Source organism: Meleagris gallopavo, chromosome 19, assembly GCF_905368555.1.
Source record: "Meleagris gallopavo chromosome 19, MGAL_WU_HG_1.1, whole genome shotgun sequence".
Lineage (NCBI taxonomy): Eukaryota > Metazoa > Chordata > Aves > Galliformes > Phasianidae > Meleagris > Meleagris gallopavo.
The window spans coordinates 5,404,647-5,425,260 of record NC_139422.1 but is presented as its reverse complement, the minus strand read 5'-3'; the positions used below and the strand labels follow the sequence as shown (position 1 = coordinate 5,425,260).

Below are 20,614 nucleotides of genomic sequence, written 5' to 3'. Positions count from 1 at the left end.
CCCCACAAGCCTCCCCTTCCCAGCCCTCCTGAAACAGGGCTGAGTACATGGGATGAAGGGGAGCCCTCCCAGCATGGGGGGAACGGAGCACCCAGTTGTTGTTGTGGTCCTGCCCCAGTCAGTGTGCAGTGAACACGTTGGGGAGGATGCAGTGCTCAGAAGGAGGATGCAGTGGTTGGTGGGAGGATGCAATGCGTGCCCAGAGAGGATGCAGTGTGCAGTGAGAGGATGCAACGTGTGCTCAGGGAGGATGCAGTGTGCACATGAAACAGTTTCCCAGTTCCCAGTGCCGACTCACGCTGGCTGTGCAGCTCAGCCTGGAGCAGGACTGACTGGAGCAGCATGTGAACAGGCAGCAGCTCCCCAGCCTGCACGATAGAGGAGAAAGAATGAAGAAAACCCAGCCTGGATCTGTCTTGACAGCCTGCCTCTCTGGGCCCCTCTCAAGATACGTGAGTCCCTGCCTTCAGCCCCCAGCCTCCCCTGCACCCACACGGGTTGGAGGTTGGCAGTAGGCAAGGGTGACTCTCTGGTCGCTCTTGCAGCGCTCTATGGTTAAAGCCATTGCTGGGTGGGGGCACCATTTCTCCAAGCACTGAGTGGATCCACACCTCCCACCGGAGGAGGTCACGGCACGGCACAGCCCAGCACAGCCCAGCACAGCCCCAGCACAGCCCCAGCACCCTGTGCAGCCGATGCCAGGCTGAGCAGCATGCAGAGCCCCTCGCCAGCTCAGCTTCTCCTTGCAGTCCGAGCAATGACTTAGCACCCATTAACCCACGTGGCTGTAAATCCCAGCACAGACAGGTCCCAAAACATTTGTTTCAAGCAATGCAGTTTGTGTCATTTCGGGATTAGTGTTTACTCTTTTATTAATTAATACTTGTTAAAGCGAGGCTAAAAAGAAAGCACTTGCCTTCTTGCTTCGGTGAATGCCTCCGTGCCCTCGAGGAGCGGCATGGCTGGGCTCAATGCATGGGGCCATAGCCAGAAAGGGGAAAAATTGCCATCATCTGTACATGGGGAGGATGCAGCCCCACACTGATGGAGGGAATGATGGAGCTCCTGCTGCTGCTGCAGCACGGGGGGCACCTCAGCGCCAGAGGGCATCATCCCAGGGGGGTCTGTGCTGGTGTCAGGGAAACTGCAAGTCATGCAAGGGGCAGCAGTATGGAATAGGAATTGGAATAGGAAGAGAAACAGGAGTGAGAACAGGAATGGGAATGGGAATGGAAATAGTAGCAATAGAAATGGCAATAGTTATAGCAATAGCATCAATAGCAGCAATAGCACAATAGCAGCAATGGCAATAGTAATAACAATGGTAATGGTAATGGTAGCAGTGATAGCGACAGTGATGGAGTAATAATAACAACAATAAGGAATTAATTCTTTATTAATCTTTAGCAAAGAAAAACAAACAAACAAAAACAACAACAACAACAACAACAACAACAACAAAACAAAGTCTATAACTTTATGCAACTCTGAGGCAGCCCAGGGTGACCACTTCGCATCCCTTAAAATGTGAAATGTGCAAGATTTGGATCCTACCACCAGAGCACTTTCTGGCTTCCATTGTATTGGATGGCCCCAGGTGTCCCAGCAGCTGCAGAGCAAACCCTGAGGCCAGGACCCTCCGGACACCTCCAGGTCTGAGCCCAAGGCTGGCTGGAAGCAGGGGAAGGGCAGCACCCCCTGGTCCTACTCTGCGCCCTTCATTTTCCTACATTTCCAGGCACAGAAATAAAGCAGCCCCTCCCTGGCTCGGTGGGGGTGAGGATGGTGCCAGGCCAAGGGCTGGGGCTGCTCACGGGGGTCGAGGTGCCCACCTCCCACTTCCCACATCCCACAGCCCGCAGCCTGCGATGCGCTTGGCGATGCAGCGCGGCTCGCGCGCGCCAGGAGTGAATGTTAATGGTGCCGAGCTCCTGGGAGAAGTGATCAAATTCTCCGTCGAAACCAGCAAGGAAAGGAAGGGGAGGGGAGAAAAGGGGGGGGGGAACAGCTCTGCAGATTAATTCTGCTGATGAAAATTAAAATCGGGCATCTCCAAACCCAGACCAGGAGTAGCTGCCTCATTCCCAGTGCCTTCGGTAACCCCAAACCTCCCAGAGGGCATCTGGGCACTGCACCAGGGGACGGGGCACAGGGCCTCAAGGGGCCGCAGCTGGGCACCCCTGGGTGGAACCCCTTGCACCCCACCTCCCTGCTCCCCTCCGTCCCCTCTCCCTCGCCAGAATTTGGGTTTTATCCCCGGCTGCTTCCCTCCTCCCTCCTCCTTCCCTCCGCCCGCTCTCCTCTCCTCGCTGCCAAGTCCGCAGGTTTCCCACTGTGACCTTGAGCTCGTGTTCCTGGAGCTGGTTGTGGGCTTCTTAAAGGCGCCGTGTGGGCACTGAGGGCCCTGCCTGCTGCCTCTCCCCGGGATCCACAGAGATGGGGCACTGGGACGTGATGGCACGGCGCTGCTGAGCCCCATGGGCTGAGGATCCAGCCCTGCTTGGACAGCCCAGGATGCACTAAAAGCTCCATCATCCAGAGAGGACCCCAATCAATAGGTGCCTTCAAGGCAAGTCATAAAACTTGGACATTACGCCGGCACCACTCGGCGCTCTGCGGTGAAGGCGGTGTTTAATTCATGGGATTAAATGGGAGAGAAATGATGGAGGCCCCAGTGCTGCTGGGAAACCCATGAAGAATGACCTTAGCCATGGCTGGGGGACACTGCTGCTCATGGGGGGAGCCCTGCAAGCACCCTGCGTTCTTGAGCACCGTGGCCTGGGCATAATGCAAACACAAACCAATGTGTGGAAAGAAGGTTAAGGCAAATATTAACCAGGGGAGTCATGTGCTGGTTCACTAGAAGGACATGGAAATACCCCACCAGCACAGGGATGGGGCTCAGGGTGGGCTCTGCACCCCCATTAGCACCATCCCCCAGCTGGGACAAAGCACACAAGCAGGGGATGCTGCACATTGCACCGTTCCTCAATGCCTTCTGGGTGTGTGGATGTTGAGACTCCAGAGACTGGCATCAGGGCCCAGCACTGAGCTCTTTGCTACATCCTATGTGATGGGATCCAGAGCACAGGGACCGTGGGCAGCTCAGGGAGCTGTGCCCAGCCGTACAGGATATGTGCGGGGAAACTGAGGCACAGCAGGGGCTCAGATACTGAAGAGATGGATAACAAGGGAGGAACTCCAGCCGAGACTCACAGCCAGCATCAGACCAACCCCACAGCATCCCAAAGATCTCCTACTGCATCACTGAACATGTATGGGCAACACAAAGGCACCAGCTGGCCACCGAAAGGCACAGCTCCGTAACCACAGCTCCACAGTGCTCCTGGATGAGGACAGATGCTGCGCCCTGCGCTTGGCACGGGGTCTGTCCTGCAGGAAATGGGAAGAGCAGCACACGGCCACTGCACGTGGGGGACACCCAGCACAGCCCCCCAGGTGAGGGGCCGGATCCGGAGCTGCCGTGCCCAAGGAGGGAGCGGTGAAAAGAGGAGGAGGCTGAGAGGAGAGAAAAAGAGAAAAATGAGTTTTCCTGCTGCCCCAGCGGTGTGGCGATTGATCGGGCGCAGGTTAGTGTGGAGCGGTGCTGAGAGCCTCATTCCCAACCGCCGGCTCACAATTATTGGAAAAAAACCCGCGCTGCTGCTGCAGTGAAATTAGTTATTGATCTCTTGTCTGGGTGACGAGCGCGGCGCGGGGCTGCGGGGCCGCTGCTCCCCGGGGACACAGCCATGCACTGCACTCACCCACCGCCGTCCCGTGGACAGAGAAGGACTGAGTGCCCCCCCAGGGATCCTCCCATGCACTCACCCCCAAAAGCAGAGGGATAAACGGGCTCTGCCCAACCCCAACCCAACCCAACCTTCCCACTGTGCTCCCATTTGCACTGGTTGGGGTGTCTCGGGGCATCTCCCACCTTTGGGGCAGCATGGAGGGATGTGGGCAGCAGTTGGGGGCTTCTGTTGTCTTCGTGCCTTGGAGGGGTTGGAGCAGTCTGGGTCTGGTTTCCAAGGGGTTCATTTTGAGTTTCACCTTTCCTGCGATTAATTCAGGAGGTTCTTTTGCGTGGCACAATGGCTGGAGGCCAGCGCTGCCATGTCCTTGGGCATTTGCTTGGGCATTTTGGGGTTGTTCAACCCCCCCTCAAAGGATTTTCCCCCAACTATTTTCCCCAAAAGGGAAAAGGGTCCGTGAAGTGCCTTTGGGAATGCGAAATTGAAGTCCCTTAATGGAATCCTACAGGCAGTGGGCTCTGAAACATCCCCAAGCTTTGGGTTTGGGCCCCCTCATATGGCAGCTGGATGCTGAATGCAGACTGGCACACAGGAATGGCACAGGCTGATGGTAGTTCTCATGTGGAGACCCAAAGACTGTGCCTATGGTGAGATGCCATGGGGATGGGACAGGAGGGACAGCAGGCAGCAGGGCTCACAGTGTCCCCAGGCCCTATGATGGGACACTGAGCCACTCTCAGCCCCACACTCAGCATCCCAGACCCCATCTACATGGGTGTCCTGGGGGAGGCTGGGGGGGTCCCAGCCCTTTCTCCACACCCCAGACAAAAGCTTGGCAACAAAAGGCTGTGGGATGCGGGGAGGCACCCCCTGAGCCGGGGGGTATTTGTTTAAGCCACGGGGGAGGGACAGCAAGCTGCATTTCAAAGCGGTTCCCCCTTTGTCAGCCCTTGGCAGCCCCCCTCGGAGCAACATTCCTGGAGTGGGGCTGCGCAGGGGGTCCCAACGGGCTCCGGTTACAGCGCACTGCCCCATCCCTGCAAGGCAGCTCCCGGCCCCATGGCTGCTTTTGCAGAGGGGAGAAGGAGAGGACTGGGAAGGGAAAATGGAAAAATGCAGCCAGAATGTGGCAGCAGATGGGCCTAGGAGCCCATTCAGAGGGCTCATAAGGAGAGGGTCCCCCCAGCTCCAGGGATTGCTTTCCACCCCCAAGCTGCCCTGGCCGTCACGGCTCCATGTCCCATAGTTAAGGGGATGAACGTGTAGGGCTGTGCTGTCCCACTCTGCCCCACGGAGCTGGCTGAAACCCACACCAAACGCAGTGGCTGGGCAGATGGAAAGACCAAATGATGGCTTTGCAGGGGGGCCGGGTTTGTGTGAGCCATCCCTGTCTCGGTGAGCGACTTCGAATAACGGATACACTTGAGAAAATCGCCATCTGCTCCCGGACAATTCGCAACCAGAGGAAAAGGTGAAATAAATGCAGGGATGGCTTCGACGCCAGCAGTGGGGCCATGCTTTGTGCAGCATCCCCAAACCCATTTGGGCATGAGAGGATGGGTTGGGATGAGCAAGGCACGAGCATCCTGGATTCGGTGGATTCGGCAGGAAGATGGACTCTTGCCAGATCGATTTTTTTCTTTTCTTTTTTTTTTTTTTTTTACCCCCATCTCTCCATTTTCTAGTGCCTCCTGATTCCAGCTGGGCTGGAAACAACACAAAAACAGACACTACAGAGCAGCACTTTCGTGTTTCAAGTCCCGGAAGAAACCAGATGCAAAAGATATAGAGCCCATTGCATGGGGACAGTGATGGTGGGGCTTCTTCTTCACACTTTGCCCTTTGCTGGGCTTCAGTGTAGATGTAACTGGGCACGAGTGCAGATGTAACTGGAGAAAGCTCGGGTATGAGCCAAGTAGAATCCTGCCATGTTGTCTGAGCTCATACAAAAGCTCCCGTTTGGTTGTGATGGTGAGCTGGAGGCTGGCAAGGCACTTTCCCAAAGTTGTCTCCAACACACGGCTGGGTGTCCCCAGTGCCTGGGGAGGGCTGGGGGTTCTGGAATAGCCCCACACCCCATGGCCCCACACCTCATAGCCACAATGGGTTTCCATCAGCCAGGCCAGCACCATGAGCACAGCGCTCCATATGGTGATGGTACAATGCTGAGGTGTGGTTCTAAGTGCTGTCTGCAGGGGGTCCTGCGGGTGCCGTGACCACAGGGAAGAGCCCCACCAAACACCCCCTGGCCCCATCCTCAGCAGGACCCCCAGGCTGATAACTGTCCCCATGCACAGCAAGGAGCAAACCCTGCCGGACACCCCAGGAGGAGGAAGAGGAGGGGGAGGCAGAAGGGCTGGCAGAAAGCAGCCGAGCCAGGAGCGATGCAGGCACGGCGAGGCGAGGCTGAGCGCGAGGGAGCGGGAGCAGAAATCTGTTGCCCAGGATGTGTGCTTTGCTGTCAGCCGGCTCTGATTAACGGGCTGCCTTCCAGCTCCGAGCCGGCTGCGTTCCTGGCAGCAGCCGAGGCCCCACGGCTTCCTGCCGTAGGAGTGGCTTTGCTGAAAGGTTACATTTGCACAATGTGCCGCTGGAAAAGCGGTGCCAGAGGTTGCAGGCGGGGGAGCCGGGCGCGCAGGCAGCTCCGTTCTGTGTAATGGAAAAAACCCTCCGGGGGACGCGCGGGGAAATATCGCGTTACGGTCCCGCAGCACCGAGTGGGGCCGGGCACTGAGCTATGGGGACAGGAGAGGGACGGGGGTGTGCGCCCCATAGCGCAGCTCTGAATGGGGACAGATGGGGTTGTGCCTCCCTCCCCATAGTTTGCTGTGGGTCACCCAGACGCTGCCCTGTGTCCCACGGCGACCACGGAGGGCGTGTGTCGCTGCCCCTATTTGGGGGGTGTCCCAAATCTGGCAAGGAAGGATTTCCTTCGGTGGAACCTTCGTACAGCTTCCCCACAGCCCTTTGCTCCCCCCTTCCATCCCACCCCCTGCGCTCTCCTACAGCATTGCCCCAGGCTGCAGCTGATGCCACTCTGAGATGGGACATCTGCTGGAGCAGACATCCCAACCTGCCAAATGTTCCCTCTTCATCACCCCTTGCAAAGGATTTTTTCCCCTTTTGCTTCCCTTGTTTCCTTGGTTTCAAGGTTTCTCTTCCTCATCGAGCCCCTTATTAAGAGTGGATTCTCAGTTTCAGGCTGTTGGTGGGGCAGGAAGAGAGATTGCAGCCACTCCAGCTTTTCTCCCCCCATGTGTGGGACCCAAGAGTTGTGCCCCAGCTCCTTGGGTTTGCCCCAAAGCTTTACTGTAATCTCACACTCCCCCTGTGCTGCATCTCATGCTGGAGCCAACTGGACTCCCAACCCAGCCGCATTCTGCTGCACAGCATCGCCCAGCCCCATTGCACCTCTGATGTCCCTGCCTTCCCTCTTCATCTGTTTTCATTAGGATTTGGAGATAAGCTTCAAAATAAAGGCAGTGTTTTTATCCTCGCTGCCTTATCAGCATCCTTCCAGCGGGGCCCAGACCCAGCAGTGCTGTGTGGGATGCTCCAGAGAACAGAGACCCCAGATCTCTCCCCCCAGATCCTGCAGATTTGCTGCCCCACAGCTTGCAGTGGAGCTCTGGAGGGCACCGGTGGCTTTGGGAAGCTCTCTCTGCACCTGGGGACAGCAGTGTTGCACACACCCATGTGCAAGAATACAAACCCAGTGCCAGCTCAGCACACCTGGATTTTATTCCTGGCTCTGCCGCTGACCTCTAGCAGTTGTTTCCCTCCCCTGGGGCTGTCTCCTCTCCTGCTCTGTCACACCACCAGCATTGCTTTGCCCCAGCAAGGTCCCCAAGCTCCGTCACCCCTTGGCTTGAGACAGAGCCCGGCTTTGAGGACACGGCCCTTCCCTGCCCTTTTCCCAAACAAGGTCCCCAGCCTGACAGAATAACACCGCGTCCACCGAGAGCTTGCTCATGGACAGCAGAGATCTGGCTGGTCGCACGGGGTTGGCTTTCGTCCTCCCTTCCAGCTGCTAAATTGCATTATAGACAGTTAAAAATACATTGCATACTTTCCTAATGTGACTTTCCTGTGGTAGGCGAGCAGCACCGCCGCCACTGAGATGCTGGGCAGTGCAAGCGGGGCTGCAGAGCAGCTCCACGTCCCACAGGGCTGGCAGATGGCTGCCCTGTGCCTTGCCTCAGTTTCCCCTCCGGTGAAAGCATTTGAGAGCAATCAAAACACACATATGAGAATTCAGCAATATTTAGTTGGGCTTTGCAGAAAAAGCGACTATATGTGCAGGGAGCAGAGATTAAGAGAAGTCCAGAAGTGTGCTAGAAATGATCTGTTAATAGCATTATAGCACTATAAGTCCTGGGCATGATTGGAACTGCAACACACAGACTGAGGCAGCACCTAAAGAGGTCTGGGTGCATGCCTGGAGATTTCCCATTGCTTTGCCGTGGGTGGAAGGAGCAACCCAAGTACCCAAAGAGGCAATGATGGGTTTCCTGCAGCTGGGACACATCTGCACCCCAGCAAATATTTGCTGGGGAACAGCTGCTGCTCCTGAGTGCTGTGTGTGCTCACCAGTGGAGGTGTGGCAGCGAGGTGCTCTCCCACACCTCCCACATTGGCTGCCTTCTTGTTGGGCATGGAGGTGATGGAGGAGCTGCACACCTCCCCAGCTCTGCACCACTGCAGTGCTGAGATGTGAGGGACTTCCCCCAGTGGACACCCCTTCCTATGGGCCCTCAATGGACTCCCCTTACCATGGGCCCCCAATGGACATCCCTTCCTATGGGCCCCCAATAGACACCCCTTCCTATGGGTCCCCAATGGACACTCCTTCCCATTGACCATGCTGTTGGCCAAGGAATGGTGCAGGAAGGGATGATTCCATGCCCATGGTATCGGGGCATGAAGCTGCATCTGACTCCAGCACAACCAGGCACCTCCTGTGGAACCAGGGATGGGGTGGGTAGGGGCTTCCACAGCCAGGAGGGGCTCAGCAGGAAGGGGAGAGCTTCGAGAGGGTAAGGAAGGAGTTAAACTCCTGCAGAGCCAGCCCCCACCCTCTCGCTGCTCTGCTAACTTTGGGAGGAAGGGAATAGCATAAAGGTAAGAGTGGAGGAAGGAGAGAGAGGAGACAGATGAGAAAGGGAGAGAGAGAGGGAGAGGGGGAGCATGGAACAGACGGCGGAGAGGGAGCACGCGTGGGGGAAGATGCTGACGCTTCTCCTCCAGCTCTGCGCGATGCAGATAGAGGGGAGCAATAAAAAAAATTAAAAAAAAAAAAAAAGAAGGCAAAGACCAAGGGAACATGGGAGAGGGAGAAGGAAGGAGCCCAAGCAAGGGAGCATGTGTGAAAGTCGCTGCGAGAGAAGGGGCCTCTTTGATTCCCCGTGCCTCATACCAGACAGTGTCTAGACTGCAGCAATTATTGTCAGCTCAGAACACCCAGGCATTGCCATTTCAGCTGAAAGGGAGCTTAACAAAGAGCGAGGAAGAAAAAAATACCGTGCGAGCAGTGCACTAGGCTGCCTGCAGCAAGAGGGGCTCTTCGGAGGGCCCTCTGCCACCCCAGCCCCCCGGCAAACCCCAGCCCTGTGGGCATGCAGTAGGGCGGCGATGCTGCGAGCCCCATCCTGCTGCAGCCGTGGGGTGGAAGCTGTTCCTGGCCCATCCCCAGGGCCCTTCCTTGTGCCAGCGTGGGGGAGCTCCCCAATGAAGGCCCTTGGGGTTTGGGAGAGGAAGAGGTGAGGAGGAAGGCTTGGCACTTTTGCACCCAGTGAGCCACATGTTTTCACCGAGTCATTCAATGGTTTGGTTGGAAGGGACCTCAAAGATCATCCAGTTCCAGCCCCCGTGCTGTGGGCTGGTTGCCAACCATCAGATCACATTGCCCAGAGCCACATCCAGCCTGGCCTTGAGCAGCTCCAGGGATGGGGCATGCACTGCTGAGCCTGTTGGTGGGACATGATGGGGTGACGTTGCTCCATGGACCAAACCAGCACGAAGACCCTCAGCAGCCCCACATGGAGCCAACAGATCAGCAGTGCCTTTGTCAAGGGTTTTGTTTTCTCTCCAGTTTGAGGGGTGCTTGCTGCCTGTTCCAAACTCTCTCTGTTCAGCTGAACTGATTGCCATTGTCACTTCTTTGCCTTTGGGGAACGGGATCCTCTTTCTGACCTGGCCTGGCTGTGTCTGCAAAACTAAGGGCTTCTTCTCCATTGCGATGATGGTTCTGATGCCATCATGTGGACACCACCAGCCCCATCCAGGATCTGGGCACAGCAGAGCAGAGCTGGTGACAGCAGAAGTCCCACAGAGGTCCAACATGGAAGAACCTCCTCAGGGAGGCCCTGTTTCCACACTGTGTCTGTGGATACAGGACATTTCCTCACGTGGTGTTCCCCATGGAGCTCAGTTTAGAACTGAGAACAGCAGCTCAGGAGTCCCAGTACCACCCTGGGCAGCACAGTGGGGGACTGCAGATATTTCTTGGAAGGGCCCATGGTTTGTAATGCTTTGGACTGGTGCTACAGCCATTGAAGACATTGAGTTTCCAACCAAGTGCAGGCGCTGCAGTCATACAAATACATGGGGAGGGTTTGGGTCAGAAAAGGTTTGACCTTCACAGGGCACTTTGTGCACCGTGTCCCATCCACACTGCAGTGCCTGTGCCCGCAGTGCAGCTCCTGACTGGGGCAGCAGATCCCCAGTGCTCTTCCAGCTGCGGGGCTTTGGAACAACTGCTCCAAGGCTCTGCACCTCAGACCCAACACAACCGTGTCATGCAGTGGGAACAACACCGAGATGTCTCTGCACTTTGCCCAGGCTCCCATCTACACGTGGTTAAGCAGTGTGAGAAAGAAGACCTTGCTTTCTCCTTCACAGGGCAGCTCTGCTGGGCTCAGCAGGGGCAGCTCCAGTGGGGCTCCGTACTCCATCCCCATCCCAGGGCAGCCTGAACCTCTGTGCCCCTTCTCTCCCCTCTGCAAAGCTGTGTGCTGACGCCAACCTCATGTTTTCCAATTCCTTTAGATTTACCCCCACTCTTTTTTTTTTTTTTTTTTTAAATCTGCCCGCTTTCCTTCCTTCCTTTTTATTTTATTTTATTTTTTTCTTCCTGGGTTAAAAATAATCAAGTTTCTGGGAAGCGGCAACTCCTGCTGCGCTGCCTCCCCGCTCTCGCCCCGGAGAATAGCTCAGCCCGGCGCTGGGCTGCGGCCCCTCCTCGCTGCTCGCTCCTTCCTCCTCCCCACCCCCTACAGGGATCTGACTAATATGCTCGGGCTCTGCTTGCCAGCTCAGCTGGAAAGGAATTTAACCGTTGCGTGGTCTGGAGGGAAGAGCGGGGAGCCCAGAGCCGCCCCGCTGAGCTGCGACCCTCCTCGCATCGCTGCTGGTTGGCTCCGTGCGTGGCCACGTTGCCCTGCGCGTGGGGAAGAGGGATGGGGAAGGAGGGATGCACCACGCCAGCACCCAGCAGCCCCATCCCTGAGCCCCGGGCGGGTGCAACCATCTCCTCCGTATGTTCCCTGCCTTCTGTTGGGGGCAAAACGCAGCACCCCGGGCGCTGTGCTCCCTAACGGTGGGGATCGTGGAAGTGCCTCCCCCACCCACTTGCATTCCCCGTGTGCCAAAACCCCAAAGCGACGCCGGTCGCCCCAGGCCTCAGCGCTGGGTGATGGAGCAAAGCGGGGACCTGCAGGATGTGGATGGGGGTCCCAGCGGTCCCAGCTCTGCGGCCGCAGCTCCGCAATGGGGCTGAGACCCCGAGCACGGTGCACTGAGTTCAGAGCTGCTGCAGTGCAGTGCTGTGGCAGCAGCCAGCAGCCCTCCTCCGGGGTGCTGGGAATCAGCCTCTGCACCAGCACAGCTAGCAAAGGCAGCGTTGTGTTTGGGTAAAAAAAAAACAAACATGCGGGGAGAAAGCTGTCTTGACCAAGGTTAGCCCAGAAAGTCCGTGGCAGAGTCCCTCCCTCCCCATAGCTCCAGCTTGCTGCTGTGCTGCAGCATCTCCCTGCTCCACTAAGAACTCCCGTTGAGATCTCCTGGCTGTTGCAGAAGCACTTGGAGGCCAGGACAGCTCAGCCTAGCGCAGAGCAGTGCCAGCTCCAGCTGCACCCTGCCAGGGCACAGAGCGTCCCGCAGCAGGATGTGATCCTTCCCACAGCGCATGGTCCCTCTGGAGATGGGGCTGCAGAGGAGGAAAGGGCACTGGGGACAAAGCGAGGACCCAGGGAAGACCAGGGAAGGGCGAGGACCCCGTAGGTGCCGGGATGCTCCGTGCTGCAGGGTCTGTGGGCTGGGGGCTAAGCCGGCAAGAAGGATTTGGAAAGAGGAAGATGTCTCCTCCAAACCCTCCCTTAAATGGCAGTTCTGCTGTCAAACAGGAGAGGATGGAGCACGTCGATCCTAAATCTCCCGGTGCTCCAAGAGCTGCCTCCAGCCCCGCTGCCCCGCAGCAACCCCAGCAGCCAGAAAGTGCTGGCAGGAGGGAAAGGGGTTGAGAAACTGCAGGCAGCAGGATGAGGCAGGAGCCAGCGCAAGCAGGATGTGACTAGGGGGTGACGGGGACGGCTGGAGGGGTGCCACGAGGAAGCGGTACCCGGGGCCATCCTGTTACCTCCCTCCCACGGCCTTCCAGCCCCAGCACCGCTCCCTGCACAGCGCTTCTCTGTTTCATCCCTGCCACCTAAATTCTCTCTCAGCAGCAAAGCAACGCCTTCTCCTTCCATTTACCGTGGGGTTTTGCACTCCTGCCCTTGCTGGGCGCTTCTGGGGCTGTCACTCTGGGCTGTCCCTGCCACAAGTGCCCCAACCCTGTCAGTGCATCCGCGTGGCAAACCTGATATTTGCTGGTCCTTTTTTCAGCACAAATTTAACGGCAGTGCTGGGAGGTGTGGGGTTGAGGGGAGGCTCAGACCGTGCCCTTCTCAGTTCTCAAAGTGTTGTTTTAGCACTGCAGAAAGGAGAGAGGAGAGAATGAAGGAGGAGAAGGAAGCAGTAAAAAAAAAAAAAAGAAAAAAAATAATAAAAATGACTTTTTTCCCTCACTGAAAATGACATCCAAAGCAGCTTTGCTTTGTTTCCCCCTAGCTCTGGCTGGTCCCAAGCTGCTGGCACTTTCCTCTGCTGTCCCCTTCACTGAGCTCCCATTTCTTTGTCCCCCACCTGCCCTTCCCCTCCACGTCCTCCAGAAATCCTCATGTTTCCCAGCTCTGACATGGCCCAGGGAAGCCAATGCAAGAGCCACTCCTCCTCAAGAAGAGGGGTCCAACCCCGTGCACACACTGCAACACCCTCCCTATTGAAAGGCAAGAAGGGACACGCAAATAACCCCCTCATCAATCCTGCCACACCGAAATGCATTAAAAAGGATGGAAAAGCAAACACCCTGATGGGCAAGAATGCATGCTGACACAGTGGCAGTTCACCATCAGTCTTGGCTTCAGCTCGTATCAGTATGGAGCAGCTTTGCTGTAGGGCAGGATGACAGGGAGACCCCCCTGCTGCCCATGGGCTATGGGAAGTGGGCTGGGGCTTCATGGCAAAGGTGCTCCATGGTCAGCTGGGCTGAGCAGGCATCCCACAGAGTGTGATGGGTACAGGGAAGGGGATCCCACACCTCTCTGGGAAGGTCCGTGATAGAGAAGAGTCACAGAATCATGAAGGGTGGAAAAGCCCTCTCAGATCCCCAGGTCCAACTCCATCCCACCCCACCACGCCCACTGACACGGCCCTCAGTGCCACATCTCCTCTGGGACACCTCTGGGACAGTGACCCCATCACTCCTGGGCAGCTGTGCCAGTGCAGCACTGCTCTTTTGGAGAACCAGCTTTTCCAACCTAAAAAGGCCTCGTTATACCCCAGCACTGCCCTGCTGCACAACAAAACCTCGAGAGCTCCAGGGTACTGCAGCTCTGCTTTTCCAGCAGGGATATCGCATGGCATGTATGCTGGGCAGGTTTGAAAATGCAAACCATCTTCCATCACTTGCATGACAAATTGTATTTGGGCATTTTCTAAAAGATGTTTTTTTTTTTATTTTTTTCATTCCAGCAAACCTACTGCTTTCAGCTCAAAGATTACCTCGATGTAAAAGAGGAGATCTAAAGAAAATAAGCCACCTCCAAACACAATGAAACAAAAACCTTTCTGTCCAAACCAAACATTATGGCTTGGCCTAAACTAAACAGTCATACCGGTATGGGGTATTTTGTGGGTTCTTATTTTCTTCGCTTTGCCAGAAAGCCCCTCCTACATCATCCGAATCTCTGTGCTGACCTGGTCCTACTTCCACACCCAAGACATTCTCTTTGGGCACCAACAACACTCTTCCTTCATTTTCCCATCAACATTGTTCTCCATCCATGGACGAGACCCATTGGACATTCTTCCATTCACAGATCAGACCCAGTGGATGATCTTCACCAGAAGCAAGCAACACTTCACTTCCCCTTGTTCAGAGACCTGTGAGCCTGCCCCAAGCATCTTCCAGAGGAAGCCATGGCCAAGAAGAGGAGATGAGCACCCAGAAGAGGTTGGTTTCCCTATGGCTGCAATAGGGAAAGTCTATGGGGAGGGGGCTACACAAAGAGATGTTGGGTTCCATTTCCAGCCCCTCACCCTTGCTGGGTGTGCCAGGGCTGTGCCCTCTAACCTGAGGCAAAGAAGTGAAACCCCAGCAAAGTAGCAAACAAGTCGAGGCGTAAACACGGCACGAATCTGCGGCGCTTCACCGTGGTTCGTTATCTCTGGTTAGACTGGAGACGGTAGAGCTGGGTTTGAGGAGAGCAGAAATATCAGCAATTAAAGATATGTCGTGTCAAAAAAACTCTAAACTGATTAAAGTTGAAGGCTCCGTTTTCTTCTTTTCATCAGAGAACGGAATCAAAACCTGCCTGGAAAGACGCGCTCCCCCCGTTCCCAGCGCTCCGAAGGCAGCGCCTGCATCCGTCCTGCTGTGTCCCTGCATTTTAATTACCATCTTATTAATATTCATGAGGATAGGCACTCAAGGGGGATTGCAGTCTGTCATTCTCTCTTTCTTTCCCCCTCTCTCTCTCTCGGCTGAATCTGTGTGGGTTTTTTTTTCCCTTTCCCAACAGTTGGCGTGCCGCAGATCCGTACCGCGTGTGCGTGCCGACCCGAGGTGCTGTGTGTGCAAGGGGAGGGCAGGGGCTTGCACTGGGGTGTGGGTGTGAGTGGGATTGCCCCCATTGTACACAGCATCCCGAGACGAAGCTCAGCTGCGCTGCTTGGAGCGAGCGTGTGTGTGTGCAAACGCGGTGCCGTGCGCTCGGTGCGGGATGTCGGCATGGGAGCGGAGCGGCACAGTGCTGCCAGCAGAGCTGATGCACGTGCGAGCAGGCGTGCGAGGAGCGTGTGCTCACACTTGTGTGCACTATTCGGGCTGTACAGCTGTCTCTGAGCACCTGGGTTGATGGTGTGGACCCCACTGAGTCACAGCCTGGGCTGTCAGGGTGAAGCAGGACTTGCTGTTTCAGGCATGCCCCACGACCCTGTGGGCGCACAGAAGGCACAGGTTGGCGTGGAGCTGGAGGTAAATCGATTTTCTCATGCCTAAGTTGAGCAATATGGGGTTCACCTACTGCCATATGGCATGGAATCCTTTTTATGATCACTACTGAACGTAATGGCCATGTGGGTGGTGGAGAAGACCCACACGTGTCCTGCTCCCATGTAGCTGGAGGAAACATGGCAAGGACTGAGCTATCCCCAGCTGGGCCACAGCGCTTGGGGCAATGCAGAGCCATGGGCAGATCCCCCATCACCCCACAGTCGTTCCAAACATCCCAACCACCACCACCATCTGCACCTCTGTTTTCAAGGGAGATGCAGCACCAACGCTCCACATTTCCTCATCACCTTCCTCTTGGCTAACACCACCAGGAGCTCAAAGCCCTTTGGGGAAGGATCCCACCGCACAGTGCACAGCCCTGCCATCACCAACCACCTGCAGAAACCTGTGGAGAGACACTCCAACTCCATGGCTCCCCAACGCCCCACTTGCTCAGCTCCACAAATATTTGAATTAAGGTCCCCCGGGGAGCCGCAGTCACAGAGTAACTGATTTCTCCTCCTTCATTATATCTCTGTGTAATTTACCGAGGGACGGCAGCGTGTGCCTCCGTTCGAGTGAATTCCCAGCAGGACTCCCCAGAGCTCACAAATCAGGCAAAGGCAAGGCATTAGAATATGAAAGGTGAGGCTGGTCTCCCCACCAGGACTCATCTCACTCTTCCCTGGCTCCAACAGTCCCAAATTACGTTTGATTTCCACCTGCCACCTCTGGTGGGTCACGCTCCTGTGTGAGCAGGGAGGTGCGTGGGCACAGGGCTGTATCCCCAGTTCCGTCCCTTCTTGCTCCTGCTACCTTCTGGGCAGGAAAGGGAAGAGGGTCACCTCTCTCTTGGCAGCATCTCAAGAACCAGAGATGAAGTGTGCCAATAGAGCTAATGCAGCAAAGGTTTCTGGGTGGAACCGTGTCACACAGCAGAGATCCCTGCCCCAACACCTGACTGTTGGCTCCATTTTCACAACTGCAAAGAAGAGCAACCATTCCCTCTGTTTACTAGTTGAAGACTCCACCAGTTAGATGTTGGAGGTCTACTGAAGCTAACCTGCGTTCTGGATCCATCTGCATTGCATCTCCAGTAAGGTGGAACCAGAGGATGAGTCTGCCAGTGTGTCTCAATTGTTTCCTGAAAGAGGTCAGAGAGTTGCAAAGGAGAAATGAAAGAAAAGGGAGAAATCGAGGTCTTTGGTCTAAGGATGCACAACTTTGCTGCTTGGGATTGCTTATGAAACACGCAGTGTGAAGAGACTGATATTCAGCAGACCCAAATCTGTCCAAACTAAATCCAAACTTACGCCCAGTCCTACAAAATGCCTGTGCTGAGGTGCCAGGTGTGTGCCCACGAGTGCGAGGCAATCAGGAGGTCATAGGACCTCCCATGGGTCTGTACTGCACCTCTAGGGCAGGGGCTGTCCCTGGGCCAGCCTGGGCATTGCTGGGGATGTGGCACCACAGTAAGGCACCGGTTGGGCTCCAAGGCAGTGAGCTCTCTGTTCCAGATACGCTGCAAACAGCGGAGGGCAACATTTTGCTTCCTGGAAACCCAGAGAAAGAAGTGTTTTTCCTAAGAGCTGCAGCTCGTAGGCAACCTGTAATGGAGGCTTCAGAAAATTGGGTGTTCCCCCTTACATCTCCTCTGCGAAGACAAAGCCTTGGCAGATGGTGGTGGTGCTTCACAGTGCTTGGATGTTGTTTGGGAGCTGGGTGCATGAATCCTAACTCTCTTTCTTCCCTTTAGAGGTACAATGTAAAATCTGCCTATCCCTTGGATAGCTCAACTTCTCAGAGCCCACGTACTGTCTCTTCACACAAGCTGACTCAAGGACCTAAGACTCTTCAATATGTAACAAAGAACTCCTTTCTCCCAAACATTCCCCAGTCATCGGAGCTAAATAGGCTGTGCTGAAACCAAACAAAATAAAGCCCATGTGAAGGCAGCTCCAAATCCCCATCTCCTTGCCAGCACTCTGAATTTCCTCCCATGGGTAAGCAGCTTCTCAATGTGCCAGGGCTCGGAAACACAGCGATGGGCTGGCATGGCAATGACAAGAGGGTACCTGGGAGCAAAATGTGGCATGAAGCTGCACCAAACACTACATGTGCTCTGTGCATGGGATGTCAAGAGCTGTGAAAAGCCTTGGAGCAGCTCCTGAGCAGCCTTCGTGGGCACCCAATGGGGAACCCCGAAAAGGGGGATGCATGGGCACCCAAGGGGAAACCCAGATATGGTGATGCATGAGCACCAGTGGGACCCTTCCACAGCAACAGTGGGCTTCCTATGGAGCTCATGCATCCCCCTGCTTGCGGTCCCCGATAGGAGCCTTCCAAACACTCTGCCCAGGCCACCCTCTTGCTGCCCCAACCGGCTGCTTCCACCCTCTCCAATATGGGGCCAAAACCTCACCGCAGTGCAGTGAACCCTCCTCCCCCAGCTCCTAGCACCAAGCACCACCTCAACAACTGAAGCAGCTGCCTTTCTCCATCAGCGAGGTGACGGCAGGAGGGGGTGTCCATCCTCCCGGGGGGGGATTTTGGCAGAGCGCACCCGGCGGTGCTGCCGGTTCCGGAGCTGCGTGCCCAGGACCCCACGAATCATTGGGGCCGGGGGCTTTCTGTGCGAGCAGCTCGTGATCAAAGCGCCGAGCACAGCCCAGGGCTTTCGAGGGGGGAGGGAGGCGGACGGCGAGAGATGAAACGGAGCAAAGTTCTTCGGGTTCGGACGCGGGAGTTGGAAAGGATTCGACGGCAGCTTGGAAAAGGAGGAGGAGAGGGCCGGGAGCAGCAGCGTTCAGCAGAAAGGAATGTCCTGATGGGACGGCAGCCTGAACGCCAGCCAGGACCCCCCCCCCCCCCCCTTCCCAAGGCTGTTTAAAAGCCCCGGACCTCTCCAAGCCCTTTAATTGGAGCTTTAAAAAACTTCCTTGTTCCTTGACGCGGCGAGGTTTGCGTTTCATGCCCAAAATGACTCAATTCCCCCTCTCCCCCCCGTGCAAAAAAATTCTCCTTTGAAACGTTTGCTCGCAGCCAGCTCCGTCCCCTCCCCATTAGCCCCAGTACCCCCAGCCCTCACCCCACCAGCCTCTTGTGTGTATTCTTGTTCTCCCCTAATAATCCACATCCCAGCTGCCTCCCTCTCCCTTCACCCTCCTCCTCCCTGCCTCTCTCGCTCCCTCTTTCTCCCTCCTCCCCCCTCCTCCCCCTTTCCATAACTCAAAAGCTTGTCAGGCTGGTTCCAGACTGCTGGCGCCAGGCTTCACTCCAGGAAAAAAATAAAGCAAAAGAGAAAGGCATGCAAGGCAAAACAGCCCCGCCACATGAACACACATCAAACCAGCCCTTTATCTCCCCGGAATGCTCTCCCCTCTGCAGAGCTCCCTACCCCGTCCGACACACGCACACACTCGCTCCCATCGCTGTAACCCTAATGCAGCACACGCCCCGGCAGAGAAAAGCGAAGGAGCAAATACAAGATCTATTATTTATCAGCATATCAATTATTTAGAGCCCCGTGGCGGGGAATGGGTGGGGAGAGGAGGCCTTCGTGGAGGCGGCTTTTACCCCGATCATTCAGGTGAGGGGCTCCTTCCTGGACCCACCTCCCGTTGCCCACCCATGGGGAGGTGAGCGCGAGCCTCCAGCCCCATCCTTTGCCCTCCTGTTCCACCTTGATCCTTCCTCTGACCACAGGAGTGCTGTTATTCTTCCCCATGAGCAAGAGAACCCCGTTACCCTGCTCTAACAACAAGGGAACCTCATTATCCTGCCCCACAATCAAGGGAACCCTGTTATCCTGCCCCATGAGCAATGGAATCCCGTTATTCCACCCCAGGAAAATCCCAGTCCTGGAGGAACCAGACCTAGTGTGTGATGATGGCTCTCATAGGGTAGACCTAACCTCCACGCAGCCCTCAGCAAGAGGAATTTTGGCATCAAGCTGCAGTGCCAGCAGAACTCACCTGCTTTGGGGCAGCTTGCACATACCTCCAAGCCATCTCCCTTCTCAGGGAATGCACAGTGCCACTGATGGCCATCCCATAATGGTAGTGGTGGCCAGTACAGGGATGTGGAGCCCAGGCCCTGGTGTGGCTGTGCACTGGACCTGAGGCCCTATGAGTGCTCCTGCCCATAAACTTCCCCTAAAGGTCTCCTCCCTGCAGGTCTTGCCACAATATGGAAGGTCCAGAGTTCTTCACCTTATGGGGATTTTAGGCTGGTCTTTATCCCAAAAGGTGAGAATCACAGAATCAGTGAGGTTGGAAAAAACTTCTCAGATCCCCAAGTCCAACCCCAGCCCTACATCCCTCAGTGCCACATCCCCACAGCTCTGGGATGCCTCCAGGACGGTGACCCCAGCACTCCCTGGGCAGCTGTGCCACTGCAGCACCGCTCTTTCAGACAAGTAATGTTTCCTAATATCCAACCTGAACCTTCTGGTGCAACTTGAGGCCACCACCTCTCATCCTACCACTGTTACCTGGGAGAGCCAACAATCCCAAATGTGGGACACAAACTGGGCTGTGGGAGGAACACTACACCAAGCTACACAACATCTCCACATCCTTCCAGCCCTGTTTTCTCTTGGATTTGGGAGCAAAACCCCAGCCCACCATATTCATGATCCCTTTGGCAAACAGTCCCATTCCCCAGCCAGGTGACACTGCATAGTGCTGTGCCGACATGCTTGGGTTCACCCATGTGCCACTGCTGAGAGCTCCCAGATGGCTACCACAGCCTTCCCTCGAGGTAGCCGTGTTTCAGCAGCAGATCATGCTGAAGTAGCTACAGTGGGAACGTGTGATGAGGTGGGTGTGCTAAGAAGATTTTTTTTGGCAGACTTCAGGATGACTTTATTGCTCACAAGTTCTCGAGTCATGCCTGAGTAACACACTCATCGCGTGTCTGAAGCAAAAAAAACCAACAACAAAAAAACCCTTACCCTAGCACAAAGAGGGATATATTTTGCTCCCCAAGGACACCAAGAAGCATGCAGGAGAGCCACAAAAGGGCCCCGAGACCCAAGGATTCTGCTGTGCTGCTCCCAAGTCTGGGCATCCACCCCAACCCCAATGGTTTCTGAGCATCCCTCCAACAGAGAGGGGAGAGGACTGCAGCATGGAGCCCTACTGATGCTGGCTTTTGGGAGGCAATAACATCACCAGCTCTCAGGGCTCCTCACCAGCTCCTAAGGAAGACTCAGGTGGGATGGAAGTCTTCTCCCCTTGGGTTAAGAAAGAGTAAGAGTGGCCTC

The 20,614-nt window shown here is 55.8% G+C and overlaps 1 long non-coding RNA gene across 13 annotated transcripts in view; it reads right to left on the bottom strand.

Annotated features, from left to right (window-relative positions):
• Positions 1-1,378: 1,378 nt before the first annotated feature.
• LOC104913676 (uncharacterized) overlaps positions 1,379-20,614 on the bottom strand; it is a 92,624-nt gene continuing 73,388 nt past the window's right edge. For 6 of the 13 annotated variants that reach the window (XR_014887351.1, XR_014887340.1, XR_014887346.1 and 3 more), the window contains one exon: positions 1,379-16,492. This is a non-coding gene — a long non-coding RNA (uncharacterized LOC104913676). The remainder of the gene's footprint in view (positions 16,493-20,614) is intronic. The other 7 variants (XR_014887348.1, XR_014887352.1, XR_014887341.1 and 4 more) reach the window with 7 other exon arrangements.